Genomic DNA, 12,584 nt, shown 5'->3' with positions numbered 1-12,584 from the left:
GCGTGGGGGCCATACTCGGGTGGTGGGGGAGGGGGTGGGGGATGCCCATACTGAGGGCCATAACGGCTGGGGCCCTGGCGGTGACCCCCCACTGGTGGGCCCATTCGTCTCCCTTTGTAGTGAGGTGGGGGGGCCCATAGCCCTCATCATGATAATGGCTGTGGTACCCACCGTGGGGCCCTCCTGAGGGGTGGGAAGGAAAGAGAGGGAGGACGGGTGACAATTTGCGTGGCGGACGACGGGCAGGGGCACATGAGCCACGAGAGTCCACGGAAGGGAACCCCCTGCCCTCACCATATTCTGCAGGGTGATCTCCTAGGAGTGGGGGCTGTCTCTGGCGTTTATTGGGGTTGCTGCCAGGGTCACCTTGTCCACTAAGGTTGGGGTTTGTGTAATCCCAAGTATCCTGATCATTCTTGAAGACATTCAAGCGTGTAGGCTTTGCATACTCGATCTTCAGAGTGCAACAGCCAGAGTAGATGTCAGCCCCATTGAGGGAGGCCTTGGCCCGCTGTGCACTTTGTACAGAGTCAAATTCCACCATGGCCTGGACACCGTTCTTCCGGAAAATGACAATTCTCTGGACAGGTCCACAAGGGTTACAGATAGGGTAAAGAACATCGGTAGTAATGGAGTAGATGGGATTTAGGATAGTAAAGAGCAGTACGCTGTTGACACTCCGCGAGTCATCTGAATCCCCAGGGCGAGAGATCTTCTGGCTGGTAGAGTAATTGACAAAAGCTGGGTGACCAGCAATGTAGATTTGGTTGTCGGCTGCATAGTTCACTGCATTGCAAGCCCCCAACACGTCTTCAAACTCCACCAGAGCCTGTCTCTTTTCAGGCATTACCACCACATAACTGAGGGGTCCAAATTCCTGTAAAGCCTCCACGAGGTCAGCCTCCACCACACCATCAATCAGGCCCCTGATGTGAACAACTGGCGAGGCAGGAGTTTTATGCGGATCATCGTAATTCTCCTCATCTCTCTTTACTGGTTTTCTCTTCAATGAATTAGAAATCTTAATCTCTACCCCTCCGTCGCCGCCCGCCGCCCCGGATCCTCCGCCGCCACCACCGCTTCCGTGCTGGTCGCCAGCCTTGTCAGTCTTGAGCCGTTTAGGCGCCCGGCCGCCCTCGCCGCCGCCCGCCGTCGCTATCTTCACCATCGCTCCCGACCGCCGCCGCTGCTCGTCCTGTTGCTGCCTCTGCTCCAGACGCCGCCGCCGATTCTCCTGTTTAAGACCATTACTGTAGAAATAGATAACCAGTAAAACGTGTATGAGGATCCAAGAGGGGAGGGGAGGAGCAAAGGGGTGAGGATGGGCAGGGGATTAATCACAGGGTTGCGCAATTTGAAGGGTAGAGGGAGGGGTGGTAAAAGAAATTAGAAAGATCTGCTGTGAAAAGCAATGTATATGAACTTTGTAAACAAACCAGTATAAAATAAAATTTTATTTTAAAGAAATAAATACAACTATTGATCACACAAGAAAAGTGATTCAGCCACACCCCAGGCTAAATTAAGTCAGTTTCTTAATCATAACTAAGCGCCTCCAGAGAATCTGTTGCTGGTCATTGGACCTCAGTACCATAGTCTCAGGAGATATCAAGGTAAATTGACATAATATAGTCCCCAAAGACATTGTTCTACATTCTTCTCTGCTGAGCCATGACTAGGAACTTGAAAGCTTGCAAGTTACCATCTAAGATGCAACTATGAATCTCTCCCTGTCTGGAAAAAAAGACGTAAAGCAGAGACATACAGAAACAGTATAAAGTGAACCTCAATTTCTACAATTCTGAGACTTGGCAATTGATGGTGCCCTTCAACCATTGCTGACCTAAAAGATTACAGAGCCCTGGACAAAGTGATAGAAAAATGCGGAACAAAACTCAAAATCGAAAAATGGCTAGATTTGCTGATCTGATAGAGACTAATGGACTCTTGATGTTATGGTCCTTACTCACCCTTTGAACCTGGAATAGACAGAACTAACTATACAGTGAACGGTAACACCAACGCTAACTCTTTTTTAGAATGATCAAGCATAAAAGATCAAAACTGCAGCCTTTACCCAGGAATAAATCCCGGAATGCAAGAAGATAGAAATGCAAGAGGATAGAAAGATGAATGGAAACAAGAATTACAATGAGGAATTGAGAAAATGCTGTTATAATATGGGTACTGTAATTAATGTCATAAAAGAAATGCGTATGAATTATTTCATTTTTTCTTTAAGCCTTCACTCAGATCACAAAACTTTTTAAAAACTTTTTTTAAAAAAAAAAAAAGAAAACAAAAATCCTTACCAATAGTTGTTGCTGTTGATTGCCTTTGAGTCAATCACAACTCATAGTGACCCTATGAACAAAATGCCTAAAGCCTTTCGATAACTATCGACATTTATCAAAGTTCAAAGGCTACATCATAACAGATGGATAAGGCTGAAATTGTCCATTATTTCATTTTACTTGAATCCATACTTGATATCCATTAGAAAAGTAGTTAAGAAATCCAAAGAATTGCTTCATTGGTGATATATGCAATTAAGAACTTCTTTAAATTGCTCAAGAATAATTATGTCAGTTTGCAGACAAACATGTGCTTGATGTAAACCATAGTCTTTGAATTCCTTGCTATGTGTCTAAAAGCTTGACTATGAATAAAGATAACAGAAGAGTTTTTAAAGTGTGGTGTTTAAATCTTTGAACTGAGTGTGTGAAGGAGAGTACTAAAATTCCCTTAGATTACCAAAAGAACAAATATATCTGCCTTTGAGGAAGTGTGATCAGAGCACTCTCTGGAGTCAAGAATCGGCAGCTCCTTGTCTCATGTACTTTGGGCATGATGTTCTTGACAACAACTGGTTTTTGGAGAAAGAAAGTATGCTGGGAAAGGTGGAGAGTTAGCTAAAGGGAGGAAAAGTCTTAATAAAATGAATTGGTACAGTGACTGTAACAATGGGTTTGAACATAATGGAAATAGTGATGATGGCAAAGGATAGGGCCAAGCTTAAATCTGTTGTTTGCAGTGTTGATTTAAGTTGCTGTTGACTCCACAGCTGCATTTTATCCTTGATTTATGTTCTTTTAATTATGATTTGAGTAAAAGTTTGCATGTTGTTGTTGTTGTTGTGTACAACCGATCCATAGCTGACCCTCCTGTGGGTTTTCACAGTTAATCACACAGGAGGAGATTGCCCATCCTTCTCCAGAGCAGCTGGTGGCCTTGAAGTGCGTGCCTGTGGGATTACAGCACAACTCCTTGCCCCTAGGCCACCGGAGCTCATACCAAATTAATATTTTGTTTAATCATTCATAAATATTTTTTCAATGATGTTCATTTTAATACCCACAATGCAATGACACTTTCCCCACTTCCTCCCTGTACTTTACATTTTCATTAACCCTTTCATACCTCTTTGTGGCTTTCCTTTCTTCAGTGATACTGGGGTGATCATGTGTCTATTGGATATAGTCTTTCTTTTGCCCATCTTAAAAATGCGCCTATTGTTTTTGCGGCTTTGTTCACAATAGCAAGGAGTTGGAAACAACCTAAGCGCCCATCAACAAATGAATGAATAGAGAAGCTGTGGTATATTCACACAATGGAATACTACTATGTTGCATTGAAAAACGAGGAATTCATGCAATATTATTCAAAATGGGTGACCCTGGAGGACATTATGCTGAGTAAAATATCTCAGTCACAAAAGGACAAATACTGCATGGTGCTACTGTTGTAAAACAGGACTGACATTGGGGTTGGGGGGAGACTGATAAGGATGGGTTCAATGATGTATATACTGCATTCAAAGAGATGAGGGAGAAAACTGTTTAAAAGGGATATGTGATTAGGTATTTTTGTCATGATAGGAGTCCAGAGTGAAGGCTGAATAGAGGAGTGGACCTGGGGGAGGGTTTGTAAAACAATGGAATAATTTTTCTTTTACCTTTCCAAGAGGGTAGTGTACTGGGGTGGAACATTGGGAGGGGGAAAAAGTGTAACAACAATGAATGAATGGAAACCAAAAGTCTCTGTAAATTTTCTTTGAAATTAATAATAAATTAAAAAGAAGGAAAACAAAAAAAATAATACCTAGGGAAAAAAATTGCCTGTTGTCTATTTACTGGAAGTTCTGGTGGCATAGTCCATAGAGAGTTGTGCTCCTAACCCAAAGACCGCATCTCTAGCCCGTGGTTTCTTAGGAGAATCAATCAATGGTTTCTCAGCAGAAATGTGTGCAGTCTCTGCTTCTGGAGGTTTATACCCTTGAAAACCCAATGAAGTGTTGTTATGAGATAAAACGGACCATATGGCAATGAACTTAAGTTTAATTTATTACCTAGTTAATAATTCACACTCCCTATTCCTACCTTCCCTATCCTGGTACACTTCCAAGAATGAGTCGGTATATAAACCTTTCATTAGCTTTTTAAATGGTAACCTCTCACAATATTTGTCCTTTTGTGAATTACTTATTTAATGTAGCATAGATTCTGCTGAAAATTAGCCAAAAACGACCAGAGCCACACGTCATCAGAGAATTAACAGATATGCAGCCTGGGTTTAGAAGAGGCCTTAGCACTAGGGATATTATCGCTAATGTTAGATGGATCTTGGCAGAAAGCAGAGAGTATCAGAGGAATGTCTATCTGTGTTTCATTGCCTATGCAAAGGCTTTTGACTGTATGGATTACAACAAATTGTGGCTGACTCTGAAAAGCCTGGGAATCCCAGAACATTTGATTGTGCTTATTTGAAACCTATACTTGAGCCAGGGATCAGTCGTCAGGACAGAGCAAGAAAACACTGCATGTTTCAAAATTGGGAAAGATGTTCACCAGATATGTATTCTGTCTCCATACCTTTTCAATCTGTGTACAGAACAGATCACCTGGGATGCTGAGCTGTAGGAGGAGGAATGTGGTGTCAGGATTGAAGGAAGATTCATCAACAACCTATGTTATGCAGATGACACAACCCTGCTTGCTGAAACTGAGGAGAACCTGAAGTGCTTGCTGGAGAAGGTCAATGACTGCAGCCTTAATAGATTGAAGCTCAACATCAAGAAAACAAAAATTCTCACTAGTGGGCCAATTGGCAGCATCACTATGAATGAAGAGATTGAGATTGTTAACAGTTTTAATTTGCTTGGCTTCACAATCAATGCTCTTGGAACCAGCAGCCAGGAAATCATGAGACAAATTGCATTGGGAAAATCAGCTGTCAGGGACCTAGCCAGAGTACTGAAGAGCAATAATCTCAGGCTGGAGACTAAGGTGCATCTGATACAGGCCATAGTCTTCACAATTGTGTGCTATGCATCAGAGAGCTGGATGATGACTAGGGATGATAGAAAGATAAATGATGCCTTTGAGCTGTGGTGCTGGAGAAGAGTGTTGAATATACCCTGGACTGGTAGGACAAAAACAAGTTTGTACTAGAGAGGGTGAAACTTGCCTGCTCCTTGGAGTTAAGGATTCTGAAGCTTCGTCTGACATACATTGGCATTGTTTGGGATGGTGGAGGGACAGCACAAGAAACGAAGACCCTTGATGAGATGTATCAATTCAGTAACTGGGGTAATGAGAGTAGGTGTGCCAGAGATAGTGAGGTTGGTACAGGATAGAGCAGGGTTTAGGGCTCTCATACATAGGGTCATTATGAGTCGCAAGCAACTTGAGGGCACATAACAACAACATCAAGAAAGTCCTCTATATACCTCCATGTTAATGTACTGTTATGTTAATCCTTTATTGTTGTATTTTTTGCATAGTCCTAATATTGAGTGAATGTATCATAGTTTCTTTATCCATTTGTCTGCTTTGTTGTTTTCATATTTTACTATTATGAATAATGCTGCAGTGAGAATGAACGAGCACACATGCATTTGTATTGCAGCTATTACTCCTTTGGGATATATGCTACAAGTGGGAAGGGCTCTGGTAAAATGGTAGGTAAGGAATTGCTCTGTCAGCCTAAAGTCCATTGTTTGAATCTACCAGCTGGTCCTCAGAAGAAAGTCTTTTCCCATGCAATTTACAGCCTCTGAAAACCCGGTGGAGAGTCAGCTAGAGCACAAAACAGTAGCAACAGTGGGATTGCTCCAACAAATGTCATTTCTATTGTCAACATTCCAAGGAAACAATAAACTAGTTTCCATAGTGATTGCACCATTTTACAATCTTACCAGCGTTGTATAAGAGGTTCGATCTGTCCACACTTCACTAGCATTTGTTGTTTCTGTGTTGTTGAACTTTGCTATTATTGCTACAGTGAGAAAATATCTCCTTGTTGTTTTACAGAGGCTGCATCATTGCTTGACAGAGCTGGGCCCAGAATTAAATGACTCAAGTTTCTAGCCCTAGAACCTTTACACAATACACTATAATTATGACTGTGTTTTTAAAATCAATTCTATTCTCCATACTCAGTCCTTCACCAGGCTCATTCCCTAAGAATACAGCTGGTTAAAAAGGACCTGGGTGTTTGTGAAGATATTTATTTAAACCCAATACTTTTCTCTCATCATTCTTATTATCTGACAAGAATTTGTGATACTTGGCAATCAGATTTGCTGGTGAGAAACTTGGCAAAGCATTATTTATTAATTTGGAAAATCTCTGTGAAGTTGAAAATCATGAGTAATTTTATACACAAAGAAATTATTTTCGTCTAGTAGGTAAAAATGTGAAAAGAGTCTCTTTACTATTTTTAACAGGTCATTGATATAAATTTAAATTGGAATTCAGAGACTAACATTTATTTATACAATCAAAATTGTTTATCTAGTGTACGGTCTACTGATAAATCAAGTTAAACACAAGACAAAGTACTAAATCATTAGACTCTATAAAGAGCTTCTTAAATATTCCTCACCCATCTTTATTTAAGAAGTTAATAAAATAGTAAATGTCATTATAGTTATTTCTTTCATCAAGGACAAAAATGAATAGAATCATTTGTATACACCTGTCCTTGACTTTCAAGTTAAGCTTGCAAAAACATAATTTCTAAGTTAATGAAACTCTTCCATTAATTATTTTAGAATAATCTCATAAAATAAAATATTAATGTATTCTTTTAAAAATCTTTTCTCTATGGTATTCAACAAAACTGCATTATTGCATTTAAATTCTAGGCTTACAAGTCATCCAAGGGCACCAAACTATAATTTACTGACAGATGGCTTTCCAAAGACACAAAAGGGCTTCGAGTTAACAAAAAAAATATAAAAAAGAGAGGGGGCTCTAAAGTTAGAGTAGGTATAATACACTGGTGGCAGGAGCTATAACTTTTTGATATTAAAAGCTGAGATAATGTTATTGAGATAAGTTCATGGGGGGAAACCCATGAAGCAAACACTATTTCTTAATTTTAAGTTTTTGTAGAGGATATTGTCATTAAGTGCCATTGAGTCACCTGTGACTCATAGCAACCCTATGTACAATAGCTCTGAACCCTTCTCTATCTTGAGCCAGTCTTCCTGATTCCAATTTACCTAATCTCATTGCTCTAGTTACCATATCAATCCATCTTCTTTGGGGTCTTCCTCTCCTGTGTGGTCCTTCTAACCTTCCAAGCATGATGTCTTTCTTTCTCCAAGGAACAATCTCTTCTGGCCATGTGCCCAAAATATGTGAAAAGGAGCTTCAAAATACTTGCCTTCAGGAGAAACTTCGTTTTATCCCCTCTAAGACAGACCAGTTTATTTTCCTGATGGTCCGTGGAATATTCAACACTTTTTTCCAGCACCACAACTCAAAGGTATAGAGTCACCACCTTGCTTTCTGACGCACAGCAAGTAAATGTAAAGACTGCAGCCGGGATCAGGCACACCTTAGTCTCTAGATTCACATCATTGCTCATTAGCACTTTGGAGATGTCCCTGACAGCAGACTTTCCCCAATGTAATTTATCTTGTTTTCCTGACTGCTGGTGTCAAAAGCATTGAGAATGGAGCTGACAAAGCTGAAATTGTTAACAATCATCAGTCTCTTCTTCACCCATGATGGTGCTGCTAATTGGTCCAGTGGTGAGAACTTGTGTCTTTTTGATGGTAAGCATCAATCAATTTTGAAAACTATATAGTCCTTGACTTTATGTAGCAAATGCTTCAAGTCCTTCCAAGTTTCAGCAAGCAAGGTTGTATCATCTGCCATCAACACAGGTTGATGAGTCTTCCTCCAATCCTGATGCCATACTGCTCCTCATAAAGCCCAGCCTCCTTAATGATTTATTCCCCATACAGATTGAAAAGGTATGGGGGCAGGACACATCCCTGACACAATTTCACCCTAATTTTGAACCAGGCAGTGTTTCTTTGCTCTGTTCTGATGACTATCATATTTCAACAAACAGATGCTACCCTGGATGTGTTCACCAGGTTGTGCCAAGAAATCTGGAGGACAGCTACCTGGGCCAACTGACTGGAAGAGTTCCATCCATGTTTATTCCTGTCCCAAGAAAAGGTGATCCGATGGAGTGCAGAAATTATAGAACAATATCACAATATGACACACACAAGCAAAATCTTAACTGAAGATAATCCAAAAATTACTGGAACAGTACATTACAGAGAACTGCTGAAATATAAAATTCAGAAGAGAGGTTTAGAAGAGGCCATGGTACTAGAGATGTTAGAAGGATCTTGGCTGTGGGTAAAGGGTACCAGAGGAATGCCTATGACTGAATAGATCACAAGTTGTGGCTAACCTTGAGAAGAATGGGAATCCAAGAACACATTCTTGTGCTCATGTGAAACCCATAGTTGGACCAGGAAATAATCATCAGAACAGAATAAGGAAACACTGCACGATTCATAGAGGATACACGTCTTATTATATACAGATAATAACTTAGAAAAATATTGTTAAAATTGACATTTTATATAAAGTACATTTTTATCTATTTAACACCCATTGCATTAAGATAAAAAAGAGACAGGCTACATAATTCATCACTGAGTATATCAACAAAGTCAGGCAAAGTAACTTTGATAGTTTTAGTTCCTTTAATATCTAATGCAGAATGTTCATGAATGTTACAAGAATGGAGGCTACTGAAATGGAAAAGTAAGTATCATTAGACTTAAAGGGACATTTCAGTAACACACACGCATTCCACTTAGGGACAACTCTTACTTGCCCATTATTGTTAACATAAATTTGCTTTTACATTTAAATGATGGAACCACCTTGTTGTTATTGTCCTTAGGCACTATTTAATTGCCTCCTTATAATGATTCTACTGAAGATTATCCACAAAGGACTGGAACAGCACATCAGCAGAGAACTGCCAGAAGTCCAGGCTGGGTTTAGAAGGGGTCGGGACACTAGGGATGTTGTAGCTGATGTTAGATGGATCTTAGCTGAAAGCAGAGAATGCCAGAAGAATGTCTATCTGTGTTTCATTGATTATGCAAAGGCATTTGACTGTGTGGATCATAACAAACTGTGGCTGACTCTGAGAATAATGGGAATCCCAGAACACTTGATTTTTCTAATGCGAAATCTATACTTGGACCAAGAGGTAGTTGTCAGAACAGAGCAAGGAAACACGGCATTGTTCAAAATTGGGAAGGGTGTATGCCAGGGAAGCATCCTATCTCCATACCTTTTCAACCTATATGCAGAACAGATTATCCAGGAGGCTGGGCTCTATGAGGAGAAATGTGGAACCAAGACTGGTGGACGATTGATAACAATCTGCGTTATGCAATGCAGATGACACAACCCTGCTTGCTGAAACTGAAGAGGACCTGAAACACCTGCTGCAGAGGGTCAAGGACTGCAGCCTATAATATGGATTGAGGCTCAATGCCAAGAAGACAAAGATTCTCAACACTGGGCCAATTGGCAGCATCATGATGAATAATGAAGAGATTGAGATTGTACACAGCTTTAGTTTGCTTGGTTCCACAGTCAACACCCTTGGCATCAGTAGCCAGGAAATTAAAAGGTGCATTGCCATGGGAAAGTCTGCTGTTAGGGACCTCTCCAAAGTACTGAAAAGCAATGGTGTCTCTCTGGAGAATAAGGTGCATCTGATATAGGCCATGCTCTTTGCAATCACTTGTTATGCATCAGAGAGTTGGACAATGACTAAGGAGGATAGAAGGAGAATTGATGCCTTTGAGCTGTGGTGCTGGAGAAGAGTATTGAGGGTACCATGGACTTCTAGGAAAACAGACAGATTCGTCCTGGAAAGGGTCAAACCAGGTAGCGCCTTGGATGCAAGGATTTTGCTGGACATGTTTTAAGTAGGAACAGGTCTTTGGAGAGGGACATCATGCTTGGTAGGGTGGAGGGACAGCACAGGAGGGGAAGACCCTCTATGAGGTGGATTTATTCAGTGACTGGGGTAATCGGTATGGGAGTTTCAGAGACAGTGCGATTTGCATAGGACAGAGTAGAGTTTAGGGCTGTTGTACATAGGGTCGCTATGAGTCGCAGGCGACTCGATGGCACACAACAACAACAACAAACAAATAATGATCCCATTTACAACCAAACAGAACTCTGACCAAACTACCACAATTGGCGATAAATTCTTCTTTAAATCATCTTCTTGTTGCACATGCAACTTACAAAACATTGAAAAGACATTTTTTTCTTCCAGTAAAACTATTGTTTATGCTTCCTCACACCCCACCTATTGATTCACACTTGGAGCTACCCAGTGGGAAAGAGTGTAAGTGCCCTTCATGGTTTCTAAGATGACAAATCCTTATGAAATTAGCCTGCCTTCTCTTTGTCCCGTAGAGTGACAAGTGTTGGTTTTTTTATTTTTATTAAAAGCCTAATGCTTAATCCATTATATACTATTAAAAATTTCGTGTGCTCAACTCACTGTCAAGTTGATTTTTACTCATAAGTATCTAAGACTATAAATCTCCAGAAAAACGGACTACTTATAATTCTCCTGAAGGGCAGCTTGTTGGTCCCAAATTCCAATATTTGGTAAGTAGTCCAATTTGTAATCCACTCCACCACCAGAGTTGCCCCCTTGCATTAAAGGGAAGCTAAATGAGAGCCAAATTCATCTGTTCTAACTAACTTACAGGGATCTTATTCATAATCCAGGAACAGCCTGTATTAAAAAAGGGAGCTTCTGAGAGCCTTAAAATGCTTTTAAACTTTCCAAAGTCTTCCACCTCAGACCAAATCACACTGTGTTCCATCTTTGTGTTTGAGAGACTAAGTTCAAATAATATTTGTTATGGTAGTGAGCAGTGAGTGTGAGATCTAGAACATGACAAGAAGGCAAACTCATTATGGCGCCTGAAATATAATCCTAAGAAATATGTACAAATATATTTGAATGTCTTTCTCACCTGTCTATTATGCATTTCCGTTGGAGATGAGTATCGAGGGTACCATGGACTGCTAGGAAAACAAACAGATTCAACCTGGAAAGGGTCAAACTAGGATGCTCCTTGGAGGCAAGGATTCTAAGGCTCCGTCTGATATACTTTGGACATGTTGCAAGGAGGGACAGGTCCTTGGAGAGGGACATCATGCTTGGTAAGGTGGAAGGACAGCGCAGAAGGGGAAGGCCCCCTATGAGGTGGATTGATTCAGTGGTTTGGGTAATCGGGATGGGTGTGTCGGAGATAGTGCAATTGGCACAGGACAGAGCAGAGTTTAGGGCTGTTGTACATAGGGTCACTATGAGTCGCAAGCGACTCGACGGCACATAACAACAACAACAACATTTCTATCAAAATGCTTTTCAAGATATTAATTTGCTTATGGTTATGCAAAAGCTTAAGACATCTTCTTGATGTAGGTGAATATATAGAAATTTTTGAATGTGACCATTTAATGATATGACCTAAATATTGAAGAGAGAAAAATTGAAAGTTTTAGAATTAAATACAATTTCAGGACCATACACCATGCAAAAGAAGAATAAAAAGGAAATATGAGTTTTATAACGTCCAGAGAGAAAATATAATGAAAACATTATAGTAATAATAAGCACAGACATTTTTAAGAACAAACTTAATACAGAAATGTGAAGTTCTTCCTTAGAAATACTAAAAAATCTTAATGGAAGTTTGAAAGAAAACTAGACAAAAAGTAACTAGATGTTGATCTATTTCTGGACTGAAATTAGATTTCTGTTCTCAAGATACGGATATTTTGAGGTAATATCTCTCACTCAAGTTGATTACTTCATGAATATTATTTATTTACCTGTTGATGTGAACAGTGTTTGAGAATATACAACATCTTACCTTTACCTCTAGAAAATGACCCTGCCTGTAAGAAAGAAAGTTATTAGGGGAAAAAGTTATTAAAGGTTTGTTGTAAGTTAAAGAGATAAACTGTCAGGCCAAAATTATTAGAGTTATCTGCTATAAGATAATATAAATACTGGAGAAGTCATACACAGTAACAATTTCTTATGACAATTCATTGTTGACAAAGAATATTTCTCACCAAATTTTTTATGATGTTAATCTTGTTGGTAAAAAGAAAACTGACAAATTTACATGTTGTTGTTGTTGTTATGTGCCGTCGAGTCGCCTGCGACTCATAGCGACCCTATGTACAACAGCCCTAAACTCCGCT

General features: G+C 40.0%; 1 pseudogene; it reads right to left on the bottom strand.

Annotated features, from left to right (window-relative positions):
• LOC102869061 overlaps positions 1-11,188 on the bottom strand; it is a 38,767-nt pseudogene extending 27,579 nt beyond the window's left edge.
• Between the last annotated feature and the right edge of the window lie 1,396 nt (positions 11,189-12,584).

The sequence above is a fragment of the Elephantulus edwardii genome, unplaced genomic scaffold, assembly GCF_000299155.1.
Source record: "Elephantulus edwardii isolate Elephantulus edwardi_28Jun2011 unplaced genomic scaffold, EleEdw1.0 scaffold00074, whole genome shotgun sequence".
NCBI classification, from domain to species: Eukaryota; Metazoa; Chordata; class Mammalia; order Macroscelidea; family Macroscelididae; genus Elephantulus; species Elephantulus edwardii.
The sequence above is the reverse complement of the archived record's forward strand: the minus strand, read 5'-3'. Positions and strand labels throughout refer to the sequence as shown.